We start from the raw sequence: 12,694 nt of genomic DNA, 5'->3' as shown, positions 1-12,694 counted from the left end.
CTGGCTGAATTTTTGTGCCTGTTTGTAGTGTGCGCTTAACCCCATGTCCTTCCTGTGCATCACTTGTTTTCGCTTCTGCGAGGTCCCAGTTGTTTTCAGTACCAGATTCAAGTTTATCGTAGTATTAGCATCGTTTCGAGAAATGAAGAAAATTTTTGCTTGTTTTTCGTAGCACATTTAAACTAGAGCGTGTTTATAATGTGTTGTAATATGCTAAGATATTCTACACGGTCGATGAGTGATTATTTATTTTCCCACAACAATTCAGTGGCTAATGTTTTTCAGTTTAATACTGGGCCTACATTTGGTAACAACCTATCTTTCACATTCACAAGAGAGAATATAAGAGGAATAAGAGAGAGAAGAAAAAGATGAGGAATGTGATGACAAAAATGACATTTCACTAAGAACCTCTCCAGAATACGAAAGACTGTGACATCACCACCAACAAGTATATTCCATTCCATGTAGGATTATCTACCTGAGATGATAAATAAAACCTAGAAAAGTCGTTGCAGATATCGGTTGCCTGAGTGTAATGGTTTCACATTTGTCCAGTGCACTAACTGCAAAATACTCTCATGTCCAGAAAAAAAAACAGAAGACCTTGAACGACTAGAGATAGGACGTTCATATTCACAAGACATGTACATTACTAGTTTCTGCAGAATTGATTAGCATTTGTACCACGTCGGCTCGTGGGTTCAAGGTCAGCAGCGATATTACTACGCAACACCACCTACCAGTAAAATGCGCCTGCGGCGCTCGTTGTGGCTATAAACCGGAGGTAATGGATCAGTGTGATGTGGGCATACGAGCAGGATGATCCCCAGATTTATGCGCGAACCATACCGTCAGATCAGTGAGTTTGAAAGAGGGTGCATTATTGACATGAGCGAATGTGGTGCGTCCATCCGGAAAATTGCTGCTCGTGTGGGGCAAAGTGTTTCAGCAGTACAACGGGTGTGTGCAGAATGGTTCACGGAAGGCCGTAGAACACAGAGATGGGTCAGATCACACTACCCAGACCAACATCAGAGAAGATGACACCACATCAAAATGGAATTGCAGGACAGTTCTGAGTCCTCCTCGGCTCTGGCCCAAAAATAACGCAGTGTAACATATCGTACAATATCAGAGGTGACAGTCCGCCGCCGTTTATTACAGCACGGCTTACGTAAGCGTCGTCCACTTCTCCGCCTATCGTTGACGAAAGCTCATAAACTTCCTGCCGGCCGGAATGGCCGTGCGGTTCTGGGCGCTACAGTCTGGAACCGAGCGACCACTACGGTCGCAAGTTCGAATCCTGCCTCGGGTATGGATGTGTGTGATGTGCTTAGGTTAGTTAGGTTTAATTAGTTCTAAGTTCTAGGCGACTGATGACCTCAGAAGTTAAGTCGCATAGTGCTCAGAGCCAGCCATAAACTTCGTAGGCGGCAATGGTGTATGGAAAGACGTCACTGGGGACAGGAGTGACATCAGATAGTGTTTTTCGACGAATACACGCCTTGTTTATTTTAAAATAGTGGCTGCATTTTGGTTCACTGCAGACAAGGAGAGCGACATCAGAGTGATTATATTCGCACACCGTGCGGTTCTAGTCACTTCAGTCTGGAACCGCGTGACCGCTACGGTCGCAGGTTCGACTCCTGCCTCGGGTATGGATGTGTGTGATGTCCTTAGGTTTACGTAGTTCTAAGTTCTAGGGGACTGATGACCACAGATGTTAAGTCCCCTAGTGCTCAGAACCATTTTTATATTCGCACAAGACAAACAGTGTAAGTAGGCTGTTTAGGTTTTTATGTTGGTAACGCCACGTAGCGCTCTGTATGAATATCACTGACTGTGCTGTGTGAAGTCTGTGGCTGTTTTCCAATGTTGGAATATTTGCTATTGTAGTGGTGGGCGGTTGGATGTGAACAGCGCGTAGCGTTGTGCAGTTGAAGGTGAGCGGCCAGCAGTGGTGGATGTGGGGAGAGAGATGGCGGAGTTTTGAGAGCGGATGATCTGGACGTGTGTCCACCAGAAGGAGTAAATTTGTAAGACTGGATGTCATGAACTTATATATATATATATACTCCTGGAAATGGAAAAAATAACACATTGACACCGGTGTGTCAGACCCACCATACTTGCTCCGGACACTGCGAGAGGGCTGTACAAGCAATGATCACACGCACGGCACAGCGGACACACCAGGAACCGCGGTGTTGGCCGTCGAATGGCGCTAGCTGCGCAGCATTTGTGCACCGCCGCCGTCAGTGTCAGCCAGTTTGCCGTGGCATACGGAGCTCCACCGCAGTCTTTAACACTGGTAGCATGCCGCGACAGCGTGGACGTGAACCGTATGTGCAGTTGCCGGACTTTGAGCGAGGGCGTATAGTGGGCATGCGGGAGGCCGGGTGGACGTACCGCCGAATTGCTCAACACGTGGGGCGTGAGGTCTCCACAGTACATCGATGTTGTCGCCAGTGGTCGGCGGAAGGTGCACGTGCCCGTCGACCTGGGACCGGACCGCAGCGACGCACGGATGCACGCCAAGACCGTAGGATCCTACGCAGTGCCGTAGGGGACCGCACCGCCACTTCCCAGCAAATTAGGGACACTGTTGCTCCTGGGGTATCGGCGAGGACCATTCGCAACCGTCTCCATGAAGCTGGGCTACGGTCCCGCACACCGTTAGGCCGTCTTCCGCTCACGCCCCAACATCGTGCAGCCCGCCTCCAGTGGTGTCGCGACAGGCGTGAATGGAGGGACGAATGGAGACGTGTCGTCTTCAGCGATTAGAGTCGCTTCTGCCTTCTACATCTACATCTATACTCCGCGAGCCACCTTACGGTGTGTGGCGGAGGGTACTTATTGTACCACTATCTGATCCCCCCTTCCCTGTTCCATTCACGAATTGTGCGTGGGAAGAACGACTGCTTGTAAGTCTCCGTATTTGCTCTAATTTCTCGGATCTTTTCGTTGTGATCATTACGCGTGATATATGTGGGCGGTAGTAATATGTTGCCCATCTCTTCCCGGAATGTGCTCTCTCGTAATTTCGATAATAAACCTCTCCGTATTGCGTAACGCCTTTCTTGAAGTGTCCGCCACTGGAGCTTGTTCAGCATCTCCGTAACGCTCTCGCGCTGACTAAATGTCCCCATGACGAATCGCGCTGCTTTTCGCTGGATCATGTCTATCTCTTCTATTAATCCAACCTGGTAAGGGTCCCATACTGATGAGCAATACTCAAGAATCGGACGAACAAGCGTTTTGTAAGCTACTTCTTTCGTCGATGAGTCACATTTTCTTAGAATTCTTCCTATGAATCTCAACCTGGCGCCTGCTTTTCCCACTATTTGTTTTATGTGATCATTCCACTTCAGATCGCTCCGGATAGTAACTCCTAAGTATTGTACGGTCGTTACCGCTTCCAATGATTTACCACCTATGGCATAATCGTACTGGAATGGATTTCTGCCCCTATGTATGCGCATTATATTACATTTATCTACGTTTAGGGAAAGCTGCCAGCTGTCGCACCATGCATTAATCCTCTGCAGGTCTTCCTGGAGTACGTACGAGTCTTCTGATGCTGCTACTTTCTTGTAGACAACCGTGTCATCTGCAAATAGCCTCACGGAGCTACCGATGTTGTCAACTAAGTCATTTATGTATATTGTAAACAATAAAGGTCCTATCACGCTTCCTTGCGGTACTCCCGAAATTACCTCTACATCTGCAGATTTTGAACCGTTAACAATGACATGCTGTGTTCTTTCTTCTAGGAAATCCTGAATCCAATCACAAACCTGGTCCGATATTCCGTAAGCTCGTATTTTTTTCACTAAACGTAAGTGCGGAACCGTATCAAATGCCTTCCTGAAGTCCAGGAATACGGCATCAATCTGCTCGCCAGTGTCTACGGCACTGTGAATTTCTTGGGCAATGATGGTCGTGGTGCGAATGATGGTCGTATGCGTGTTTGGCGCCGTGCAGGTGAGCGCCACAATCAGGACTGCATACGACCGAGGCACACAGGGCCAACACCCGGCATCATGGTGTGGGGAGCGATCTCCTACACTGGCCGTACACCACTGGTGATCGTCGAGGGGACACTGAATAGTGCACGGTACATCCAAACCGTCATCGAACCCATCGTTCTACCATTCCTAGACCGGCAAGGGAACTTGCTGTTCCAACAGGACAATGCACGTCCGCATGTATGCCGTGCCACCCAACGTGCTCTAGAAGGTGTAAGTCAACTACCCTGGCCAGCAAGATCTCCGGATCTGTCCCCCATTGAGCATGTTTGGGACTGGATGAAGCGTCGTCTCACGCGGTCTGCACGTCCAGCACGAACGCTGGTCCAACTGAGGCGCCAGGTGGAAATGGCATGGCAAGCCGTTCCACAGGACTACATCCAGCATCTCTACGATCGTCTCCATGGGAGAATAGCAGCCTGCATTGTTGCGAAAGGTGGATATACACTGTACTAGTGCCGACATTGTGCATGCTCTGTTGCCTGTGTCTATGTGCCTGTGGTTCTGTCAGTGTGATCATGTGATGTATCTGACCCCAGGAATGTGTCAATAAAGTTTCCCCTTCCTGGGATTATGAATTCATGGTGTTCTTATTTCAATTTCCAGGAGTATATATATATATATATATATATATATATATATATATATATATATTGTGTCTTTTGAACACTATTGAGGTAAATACATTGTTTGCCCTCTATCAAAATCTTTCATTTGCTAACTATGCCTATTAGTAGTTAGTGTCTTCAGTAGTTAGAATTTTTTATTTAGCTGACATCATTGGCGCTCGCTGTATTGCAGTAGTTCGAGTAACGAAGAATTTTGTGAGGTAAGTGATTCATGAAAGGTATAGGTTATTGTCAGTCAGGGCCATTCTTTTGTAGGGATTATTGAAAGTCCGACTGCGTTGCGCTAAAAATATTGTGTCAGTTTAGTGATGATCAGAATAAGTAAAGAGTGAAATGTCTGAGTACTTTCAGTTTTGCTCATGTGTTTGAAAATCAAATAACTTAAGAGGTTTATCGGCATAGTCATTTATAATTTTTCTAAGGGGACGTTTCAACAGCTCGCGCCTTATGGTGTGGGATGCTATTGTATACAACCACAAATCGCAGCTGTTGTGTGTCCAGGCCACTGTGACCAGCGTGGCCTACGTGAATGGCATCCAGCGACCCGTAGCCCTACCCTTTCTGCACAACACCCCAGAGGCCATTTTTCAACAGTACAATACACGGCCACACATTGCTGCACGAACACGTGCCTTCTTGGTCCGGCAGATCACCAGACTTGTCGCCAATCGAAAATGTGTGGGATATGGTAAAACGACAGATGGACTGCTGTGATTCAATGCTAACCACCACACATGAACCTTGGAGCCGAGCGAATGCAGCATGGATGTCTATACCACAGGACGCAGTTCGCACCTTATACGCGTCGATGCCATCTCGCCTGGAGCAAATAACGAGAGCCCATTGTGGACACTGTACCTAATAGGCAACAGGACCCATGCTGAACTGAGGTGACTTAAATGCTAATCATCTCTGCAGAACACACTAATGTTCATGTCCTGTGAATATGAACGTCCTATCTGTAGCCGTTCAACGTGTTCTGTTTCTTATGAACATGAGTGTACAGCGTTGTTGCACAGAAAAAAGCGAGTGTTTTTTGCTGTTCCATAATAACAGTATGAACCATATACGTAGCGACTTCACAGAGGGAGTTTCGCAATTCGTCCGACGTTAATGTTATTGCGCAACAAAAGTTGTACACTGTAAAAACACAGTGTGTGTCCGAGTTTTCTGCACACACAGTTCTTCTGCGATATATATAGCATATGCACCACAGTGTGCGAGGGAAATGGAGTGGCAACTGGAAACGTACTCCATAGTTGAAGTATGCGGCACAATCGGCCGGAGTGGCCGTGCGGTTCTAGGCGCTACGGTCTGGAGCCGAACGACCGCTACGGTCGTAGGTTCGAATCCTGCTTCGGGCATGGATGTGTGTGATGTCCTTAAGTTACTTAGGTTTAAATAGTTCTAAGTTCTAGGCGACTGATGACCTCAGAAGTTAAGTCGCATAGTGCTCAGAGCCAATTGATATGTGGCACAGTGCGATTGTTATGAACAAAACGTTTAAACTGCAAACTGATTTACCGTGAAATTCTGGAGGTATATGGACCAACGTAATGTCGCTTCCAGAGGTAGCGAAATCGTTGCCGCACAGATGAGGGTGGTACTGCTCGGGAAGTCCAGATCCTCCACCATATCATCCCCATATTTACGGCAAACTGAAAGAACATTTGTGGGGAATGAGGATTTTCAACAACGAAGACGATCACACAGCGGTTCTCGAACGAGTCCTTGACGAAGGAGCGGATTTCTATCGTAGAGCAATTGAACGTTTGGCGCCAGTCTGGGTGACTTTGTTGAAAAACAGTTCCTTGTAAATGTGTTGTTTTGAAACGTGATGCAACATTCTTCTTCTTTTAGTGTTCAACCCTGAGGTTGGTTTGCAGCAGAGCGCCCTTCCTCTCTTCTGTCTGCCTTCCTCTTCATTTCCACGTATGTGTTACATGCAACGTCATTCATGATCTGTTGCATGTATGATATCCATGGTCGCCCCCGCCGATTCCTTCCCTCAATAGCTCCTTCTGATATTGTTCCAACGATGTTGTGTCGTAGGATGTGCCCTACAAGTTTGTCTCTTCTTCTTTGGATGTGCCTCCACTTACATCTGGTTTCCTGTACTCTTCTAAGCACCTCTTCATTTGTTACTTTCTCTCTCCAGCTGATCTTCATCATCCTCCTATAGTACCACATCTCCAGGGCCTCTAGCCGTGCCGGCCGGAGTCGCCGAGCGGTTCTAGGCGCCACAGTCTGGAACCGCGAGACCACTACGGTCGCAGGTTGGAATCTTGCCTCGGGCGTGGATGTGTGTGATGTCCTTAAGTTAGTTAGGTTTAAGTAGTTCTAAGTTCTAGGAGACTGATGACCTTAGAAGTTAAGTCCCATAGTGCTCAGAGCCATTTTGAGCCTCTAACCGAGTTCTCTCTTCTCTTCCAACTGTCCAAGTTTCACATCCGTATAGGGCCACACTCCAAACGAAACCTTTCATGATACGTTTCCTTATTTTCAGACTGATGTTGTTGCTGGTGAGTACGTTCCTTCTCCGATTAAGTGCAATTTGGCCTTTTGTATTCTGGTCGCAATTTCTTTCCCGCTTCTACCATCTCTTCTGATTTTTTTTTCCCAGGTAAGTAAATTCCTCTGTCACTCCCAGCCCCTCTCTTCCAATTCTCATTCTCAGAGGTTAATTTTTTGCTCCTGTACTGCATACCATCACTTTAGCCTTTTTCTTGTTTATTCTCATTCCATACTGACTGCATAGAATTTTTTCCATTGTTCTGAGGACTTCCTCTAGATCTTTTGTTTCCATGACTATAGCAATATCATCTGGATAACGTAGCATGTCTACCTTCTGCCCATCAATTTTGATCCCCACCTCAGTAGTTTCTCGAACTTGGTCTATAGCTTCCTGGATGTAAGCATTGAATATAAGAGGAGAGAGAGCACGTCCTTGTATTACCCCTTTTCTAATATTTGCTTCTTGTTCCTGGTGACAGTTCCTAATCACTGCCACCTCATTCTTATAGAAACTGAGTATCACACGGACGTCTTTGTACTTTATTCCACTTTTCCTCATCACTCTGAATATTTCTTGCCATATAACGTTATCAAATGCCTTTTCCATGTCTACAAAGGCAATATAAGTTGGTTTATTTTTCTGTAGTTGCTTTTCGATAACGAGTCTCAGTGCCAGAATCGCCTCTCTTGTTCCCAATCCCCTTCTGAAACCAAACTGATCTTCACTCAGCATATCCTCCACCTTCTCTTCAATTCTCTACAGAACTATTTTTATGAGAATTTTTGATATATGTGATATTAGGCTTAGAGATCGGTACTGTTCGCATTTTGTAGGTGCTGCCTTGGGTGGGACCTCCAAAATGTATCATTGTTCCTATACCAAAGAAGGCAGTAGCAACATTCTGTAAACCTTATTTGGCCTGCCATGTATGAAATTTGTTGTTTTAAGACCCCTCGCATGAACAATTTGCTGATTGTGTTTTCTGGCATTTAAATATAATATTTCTTTCAGTTGTCAATTTACAATTCAAATCCATCAATTGAACACCTGAAAACATTTCATTATAGGATGAAAACCTATGTGAGACATGGTGTAGCATACTCGTATATCACACACTCCCTAATAGTTTGGTGATTCACAATTGTCCCAGGTCACTGTTTTAGTCGTATTTTGTCCCAGACCAACGCACTGACCATCAGTTTAAACTACTCATTCACAAAACCTGAGGTCAGGACTGAGAAAGTTCAATTCCATAACGATTTTCTTCGTTTTCTGAAAGAGAGTAAGTCAGAAATTGGAACATTGTGTTCCTGAAGTATGGAGATATATTTTGGATGGTTTTAATTAAATGGTAACTCCGTTTATTTCATAACTAGCAATTTTCATGTAGATGATTGCTAAAAAGTTTCCTTTGTTAGGTACCGCGAGCGAAAAGATATCTTTGCTGAGATGTAGTTTTCGATTTGAAACAGTCACGTAATTGCAATCTAATACATCTGGCGAGTTCTCTCAGGAATCGCCTGTAACAGCAGCCTCGCATCTTTTAGGAACGTCCTTGTAAGGTGACAACAGGAATGAACGTCCAGTATAGTATGGTCACTCCCAACTGAGACCAAGTCTCCACACTGACTCACCAGGTACACTCAGTCACCTTTTATTCAGTTTTTTGGAGCTGCAAACGAGCAAATTTCGCTTATTATAGTGTACCACAGCAGATTTCATACTGGGCGTCATGTTAGCGATATTTTACCACAGAGTGATTTCCCACTTAGGAGCAGGAACAACTTGTTAATATTGATAGACAGAAAAGGTAATTGCAGCTCAAACAAGGTGTTACGCGACATAAACGAAAGCTAGTAGGCGTGTTTCTGCATCTGAAAAATGATGTCTATTCAAATTTTGCGCACTCCCATACGAGTGGCTCTAGTAGCATTACTGCGAGTAGGCAAATCAGGTTTGCTTTAAATACAAGCTGTAATAGTTGTGAGCGTTTGCTTTGGGATTGGATGTGGTGAGTTTCCGTTAGCCAGGAGTGCCTTTAAGACGAGAAACACACCATTATTAATACACTACTGCCCATTAAAATTGCTACACCAGAAAGAAATGCAGATGATACACTACTGCCCATTAAAATTGCTACACCAGAAAGAAATGCAGATGATGTATTCATTGGACAAATATATTACACTAGAACTGCCATGTGATTACATTTTCACGCAATTTGGGTGCATACATCCTGAGAAATCAGTACCCAGAATAACCATCTCTGACCGTAATAACGACCTTGATACACCTGGGCATTGAGTCAAACAGGGCCGGATGGCGTGTACAGGGAGAGCTGCCCATGCAGCTTCAACACGATACCACAATTCATCAACAGTAGTGACTGGCCAGTTGCTCAGCCACCATTGACCAGACGTTTTCATTTTGTGAGAGTTCTGGAGAATGTGCTGGCCAGGGCAGCAGTAGAACATTTTCTGTATCCAGAAAGGATCGTACAGGACCTACAACATGCGGTCGTGCTTTATCCTGCTGATATGTAGGGTTTCGCAGGGATCGAATGAAGGGTAGAGCCACGGGTCGTAACACATCTGAAATGTAACGTCCACTGTTCAAAGTGCCATCAATGCGAACAAGAGGTGAGGGAGATGTGTAACCAATGACACCGCATACTATAACGCCGGGTGATACGCCAGTATGGCGATGACGAGTACACGCTTCCAATGTGCGTTCACCGCGATGTCGCCAAACACGGATGCGACCATCATGATGCTGTAAACAGAACCTGGATTCATCCGAAAAAATGACGTTTTGTTATTCGTGCACCCAGGTTCGTCGTCGAGTACACCATCGCAGGCGCTCCTATCTGTCATGCAGCGTCAAGGGTAACCGCAGCCATGGTCTCCGAGCTGATAGTCCACGCTGCTGCAAACGTCGTCGAACTGTTCGTGCAGATGGTTGTTGTCTTGCAAACGTCCCCATCTGTTGACTCAGGGATATAGACGTGGCTGTACGATCCGTTACAGCCATGCGGATAAGATGCCTGTCATCTCGACTGCTAGTGATAGGAGGCCGTTGGGATCCAGCTAGGCGTTCCTTATTACCCTCATGAATCTACCGATTCCATATTCTGCTAACAGTCATTGGATCTCGACCAACGCGAGCAGCAATGTCGCGATACGATCAACCGCAATCGCGACAGGCTACAATCCGACCTTTAGCAAAGTCGGAAACGCGATGGTACACATTTCTGCTCCTTACACGAGGCATCACAACAACGTTTCACCAGGCAACGCCGGTCAACTGCTTTTTGTGTATGAGAAATCGGTTGGAAACTTTCCTCATGTGAGCACATTGTAGGTGTCGCCACCGGCGCCAATCTTGTGTGAATGCTCTGAAAAGCTAATCATTTCCATATCACAGCATTTTCTTCCTGTCGGTTAGATTTCGCGTCTGTAGCACATCTTCGTGGTGTAGCAATTTTAATGGCCAGTAGTGTACCTCTGTGTATTTGAAAGAGGTCATGTAATAGGGCTACGAGAAACTGGATGTTCCTTCTGCGATACTGCAGAAAGACTTGCAAGGAACGTAGCCACTGTGCATGAATGCTGGCAGGGGTAGTGAGGAGAATGTACGGCCACAGAAGACTGGACTCCGGATGGCCATGTGTCACTACCGAGAGGGAAGACTGTCGTGTTAGGCGTATGGCTCTTTCACCTCGTACTGGTTCTGCAGCAGCTATTTGATAAGCAGTTGCCTCCACACTGACACAACGAACTGTTGCAAATCAGTTACTTCAAGAACAGCTCCGAGCCAGACGCCCTGCAGCGTTCATTCCACCGACCTCAAGCCGGCACCATTTGCGACTTTAGTAGTGTCAAGCGAGAGCTAACTGGAGGGCAGCGTGAAGGTCTATTGTGTTTTCTGATGAAAGCTGCTTCCGCCTCGGTGCGTGCGACAGCCGTGTGTTGTTTAGATGGGAGTCAACTGATGACCTAGAAACAACCTGTTTGCGTGGTAAGACACACTGGACCTACATCTAGAGTTATGGTCTAGGTTCTATTTCGTATGGGAGCAGAAACACTGTCGTGATTATCTCAGGCGCTCTGACTGCAAATTTGTACGTAGTTCTGGTGATTTTACATATTGTGCTGGTATTCATGAACAGCATATCAGAGTCTTCCCAACAAGATAACTCTCGTCCACGTACCACTATTGTAACTCATCCTGCTTTATTGCAAATATCATATGTATGCTGATGAGCTTCAGTTGTATCTAAGTGCGAAACCAAGCAATCTTAAGAAAGCTATTGAAAATTTCAATACTGATCTCGATGCACTATCAAAATGGGCGCAGGACATAGGACTAAAACTAAACCCATCTAAAACCCAAGCGGTACTTGTTGGTCACTCTAAGCTCATTAGCCAAAAACATCGGGAATCCGTACCATCTCTTATCCTAAATGGAACAAATATTAACTTCTCTCCCTCAGCAAAGAGTTTGGGAGTAATAATAGATGAAAATCTAAATTGGACAGAGCACGTAACTGCTGTGTGCAAAAAAGCATCAGCATCCCTTCATGTCCTATAAAAATATAAAAAACTCTCCCCTTTCGATATGAAAAAGAAATTAGTACAAACGCTTATACTCCCAATCATTGACTACAGCGATATTATCCTACAAGGCCTCTTTCAGGAAAACTCGCGACGTCTGGAACTGGTCATGAATGCCTGCGTCCTATATATCTGTGACGTTCGACTTTTTGATCACATTTCACCAGCATATGTAAAATTGTCCTGGCTGCGTGCAGACAAACGCAGAGATTTCCATACACTCTGTCTCATTTACTGTCTTATAAATGTACACTGTCCGTCATATCCCTCCTCGTCCTTAACGCTTATGTCGGAACAACATGACAGAAATACACGTTCCCATCATAATAAAATCCTCTTTGTTCCACTGCATCGCCCAGTCATCTTCTCCAAGTCCTTTATAGTAGCGGGAACCCGACTCTGGAATAGCCTCCCTCGTTACGTTAGAGAACTTAAAAACATCTCCGGCTTCAAAAAACAGTTAATGACGTATCTACTTAAGCAACAGTAATGCCTTCATCTGTAGATGAGTGCACTTCACCTCATTACTTCCCTCTTTCCCCCACCTTAAATCTCCCTTCCCCAAAACTCGCTTTACTAGTAAACATCTACTTTACACACCAAGATATTAATGTACATCTGCACAAATCTTCGTTACTATTGCCAATTTTTCCCATGTTTATCATTATTATTTGATTTTTTTTAGTGTTACTATTATTGCTTTTATCATAATTTGTATGTATAGCACATACTCTAAAAATACTGCCAGTACTTATTAGGTCTTAGTCATTACTCTTTATTCATATTGTGACTAGAGTAATCAAATTTTCTTATTTAAACTATTGTCATGATGTAACTCTGATGTGTGAAATGATGCATGTGTGAAACACTGGTTCGATGTAAGAGAGGGACTGATGGCCGTAATCT

The sequence above is a fragment of the Schistocerca cancellata genome, chromosome 2 (assembly GCF_023864275.1).
Source record: "Schistocerca cancellata isolate TAMUIC-IGC-003103 chromosome 2, iqSchCanc2.1, whole genome shotgun sequence".
In the NCBI taxonomy this organism is placed as follows: Eukaryota; Metazoa; Arthropoda; class Insecta; order Orthoptera; family Acrididae; genus Schistocerca; species Schistocerca cancellata.
This window is presented reverse-complemented; position numbering follows the sequence as displayed.